This window comes from Meleagris gallopavo, chromosome 1, assembly GCF_000146605.3.
Source record: "Meleagris gallopavo isolate NT-WF06-2002-E0010 breed Aviagen turkey brand Nicholas breeding stock chromosome 1, Turkey_5.1, whole genome shotgun sequence".
NCBI lineage: Eukaryota > Metazoa > Chordata > Aves > Galliformes > Phasianidae > Meleagris > Meleagris gallopavo.
Genome location: NC_015011.2, coordinates 55,027,371 through 55,031,925, shown reverse-complemented (window position 1 = coordinate 55,031,925; position 4,555 = coordinate 55,027,371).

Sequence of the window (4,555 nt, the reverse complement as noted above, 5' to 3'; positions counted from 1 at the left end):
TAAGTATGAATACATCTAAAATGTGACGTATGTAAAACAAATACAGGTCTCTGGACTCCTATTTTTAATTTAAGACAGGTGGGATGAAGAAGAAAGCCAAAAGATCTCACAGTGTAAATATAAAAAGAATAAAATAATCATATCCTCATTAAGACAATCTTTACACAACTATTTCTGACTGACCATAAAAATTCATTATATTCCAAAGGAAATGTGACAATAATTACTCTTTTAATGTTTCATATGAATCAGTTAAATCTCCTCAGATGAATGACACAGAATTGTGCTGGCTGCTGTTTTACTAGGTTGCTTGTTTGTTTGTCTTTATGCTGTGTTTTTAGGGCAAAACTAACTTTAATATATCTGTGGTTCTACCTAAGTAATTACAGAAAATGTGCAACTGTATGGGTTGGACGTCACCACTCCTGTCTTCCATTACTTGCTAATATCTTTTTTTTTTTTCATTAGGAATGCAAGTCACTAACCGTCCTAGATGGAAAAATACAAGTTTACTGAAGACTACAACTGAGTTTTGATGATGAGGAAATGCAGCTCTAACTCATTTCCTCAAGTGCCTGCCTATACACTTGGAGATGGCCAAGATACACAATTTATACTGTTCAGGCATCCTCCAGACATGCAAAGTGGGATGCAATATTCTTCAATCCTAGATTTGCCTTTTTTTCCACTTCTTCAGCCAAAATGTATTTAGAGGATGCATTATAGGTGCCTGTGGCAACTAGGTATGTTTATCAGGGCATTTGCTGTTGCACATTTTTATGGCTCTGTCAGAAAACTATTTCTTTTTATTTCAATTGAAGTTTTCAGTTTTCTTTCAAGAAACCCCTCCAATACTCAGAGAGCCTTTTGATGTAAGCTATTACTGCCAAAAAATAAAGCTTTACCAGCCCTCTTCCCAACATCTAATTTATATGCACTGCTGCCTATTTTTTATTAGGTGTTATTTGGTATCTTTTCCACACTATCCTTCCCCACACAAGAAGAATGAGTCAATCCTTTTCTCTTGGTCTCCACTGCTCATACGTATTAAAATTTCAAGCCAAAACTGGGCTTTGCAACCATCATGCATTTTTTCCCATAAACGTCAAGTTGCGATTTGCCAGTTTTAAAGCTACCTGTATGAGAATACAGTCTGAAACTCCTCTGCAAAGACACTGAGATTTGGGTCTGAATTTTATACTTACACTCTGTATTTCCATTGGGAGCCTACACTCCATAGAAATTCATTCTCCATCCTGGACACTAGAATGGGCAGCCACTGCTTTGTGGTTTTTGTACTTGCCACTATGACGCCCTTCAGCTGTGGCAAGGTGGTCCTGACTTGCAAATTCAGTTTGGCTTCAGATCTGTTTTGTCTCCATGGACCTGCTGAGTGTTTCAGATTCTCGGTCAACATCAGTTGCTGGTACTGTGTGATCAGCTCCATGCTCTGCTCCTGTTTTGTCCCTCGCCTCTGCTCCTTGTCATCCTCTCGGAAGGAAACATTCTTCTGCTGCTCCCTGACAAAGGTTTCTTCCCTGACCTAAAAATGAAGACTCAATCTTCTCCAAAACATGTATTTTTAAAAAATACGGTCTAAACCAACTTTTCTCCCTAACTTTCCAGAGAATCCATTTTGAATAAAAGTTGTCAGAAATAAATGATCCCAAGAATATTTCACCCCAGCAGCTGAAATGTGGCAGCTTTAAAACTCTGCTTTAATCACAAAATGGTTTGGATTGGACGGGACCTCAAAGATCATCTTGTTCCAACCCCTTGCATTGGTCAGGCTTGCTTCCCTCTAGATCACAGTATCATTCATGTTGAAAAAGATTAGTCTACATCACCCAGTCCAATCACCAGCACACCCCCCCATGCCCACTGACCATGTCCCTCAGTGCCACATCCACACAATTCTTCAGCTCCTCCAGGGACGGTGACTCCACCACCTCCCTGGGCAGCCTGTTCCAATACCTCACAGAACCTGGAAAAGACCGTCAAGATCATCCAGTCCAACCATCCACCTATCACCAATATTACTCACTAGACCATGTCTCTCAACACAAAATACAAATGTTCCTTGAACACCTTCAGGGTCAGTAACTCCCTGGGCAGCCCACTACAGCGCTCACCATCATCAGTGCATCACCATTCCACCACCTCATCATCAAGCACCAGATTAGGTTGAGTGGCTCTGAAATTTCTATAAATGCTTTAGTGCCATTTTGCAGGAAATGGGACCATAGAACAAAGAGAAGAAGGAAAGAGGCAACTGGGAAAGGCAGCGAGGCATCACGAAGGAACTCGAGGAAGCAAAAGGAGTCAGCTGGTCAGGCTTTCCTTCCCTGGGAGATCCAGACTCTCCTGTCAGAGAAACATGAGCTGAAAATTGACTCAAGTTGCTGCAACAAACACAGGTTCACCATTACAGTGTAACAGAAGAGGCAGAAGCTTCAAGTGGCATGTGGTTAATTACAGAGCTGACGTACTTCTGAGAAATAGAGCTGTATGCCTCGGCTGAAAGAGCTGAACATCATTACTATGATCACCATGGGACTGTTTATGTAAATGAATCACAAACAGTAGAGGCTTAGAAGAAAGGAAGACTGTGACAGCCTGTGAATCAAGAAAATAAACTAGGCAGCTGGAATGAAAAGGACACTCCTATGATGGGCTCCAAAGCTCAGTCCTTGTTTAAGCTGAGTGAGAGATTTAACGATGGGGAAAAGACTTTGCTCCGAGATTTAATCCTTTGCCTTTCATTGAAAACTCCTGTGCACGCAACACAGAAAAATCATAGAGTGATTTTATTTCCAGTTCATGTATAAATACGTCATCCTGGTAAGAAAAAATGGAGCTACTAGGGCTCAAAGCAGCAGTAACTGTCCCTTCTCATATACCAGAGAACCAGAATCTGGAGCCCTCCTTCCTGAAAAATTAAACACTTAAAAAACACTTATCTTCTGTGCTCTTTTCTGCGGTTATTGTTTTCTTTCTTTCTTCCTTCTTTCACACACAGCACACATCGTTTACACAGGGAATTACAAGTGGCTTCCTGAGTGCCATCATCCAGAAGAGCAGAGAGGCAGAAGCCTCAGGATGCCTTCTATTTACAAATCCCATTCAAGAGGTTTCTGTACTGTCTCATGCAACTTCACGGAACAGTCTTGAAAACAATCACTGAGCCACAAATCTATTCAGCTAAAACTTTTCCAACATGACTATGAAATAACTCAGGTATTACATGTCCCACTGTTTCGCTTTGAGATTTTTGTTTTTTCTTCCACATTTGTTTTGTTATGGAAGGATTTTTGCAAGGGTGAGCTAACATATTTGTGAATTCTCTCCAGGACTTCTGAATGGAAGTGTGAGGGAAGAGAAAAACTTTTGTGGCTTTTCCCTTCCATGTTTCTTTTCTGATCTAGACCCGTCTGATCTTGGCTTGCAGCTGAAGACCAATAGACCATGGTGTAATAACCACGGTGTAACAGTTTCAAAGATTCTGCAGAAGGAGGTTTCATCATAAGATTCCCCCTCCTTTCCAAATCCTGAGAAACAAACAAACAAAAAAGAAAGAAAAACCATTTCAGACCAAGGTGCATTGAAGCCAGGGTGTGGTTTGTGATGGTGGGAAGTAGGGGCACTTACTTGATGTAATGTGTAATACTATCCGCTCATGACTTAATGAACTTCATCAAGAAGCACGGTTATTTTTAAAGGCGACAGCAGAAAAGAGAATTTATGATCTCTGAAAACACCGAGGAAGTCTTTTAATTTCTTTTTTTTCTCACCAAGTTACCAGCTGCTATGGCTGAAAACAAGCCCTGTCATAATCTATTTTACTAATTCTTCCATTTTTCAGAAAAAGAGTATAACTTGTAGGCCAAAACCTTATGTAGGTCACTAGGGTTGCATAAAATACTGTGTAAATACTGTCATAAAAGCAAACAAATCAAACTTACTCTGCCGTAAATAACATGTGGTTACCATTTGTTTACAATTCAGTCCAGCTATCAAAACAAGCTAAACATTTTGATAAATGTTTCCCAGTCATTTTGTACAGAACGCAGATTAGGGAAGTATATCCCACATCTGCTCTCTCATTGTCAGCAGCACTGAACTCAACTGGGCTGACTGGGTATGCTGCTCACTGATGCACTGAGGAGCTGATTCCACCAAAGCCATCCTTGTATTTTAAAAGGAAAGGGAGAAATGCAACAAATTCTCCATTTCATTTAATTCTTTATGAAAGAAGGAATTTATAGAGAGTAATGGGATTTGGGATTGACAGCGCATCATTTTATCTGTACACAGCTGACTTAAGATCAGCAATTATAATTTGTCTGGAGGATAGACATGGAATGCACTGAAGAGCTGTTGGAAGTGATGTGCAGAGGGGATACGTCGGGCTGCCTTTGGAGGCCTAAGGGAGGACTGCTTCAAAGCCAAGTTTCAAATATCATCTGTTTTCACTATAACACGATGTAACAAAACAAGCCTCAGTAAAATTCTCATTTAAGTGGGAGAGAATTTAATTGTTTTTCTTTTTTTTTTT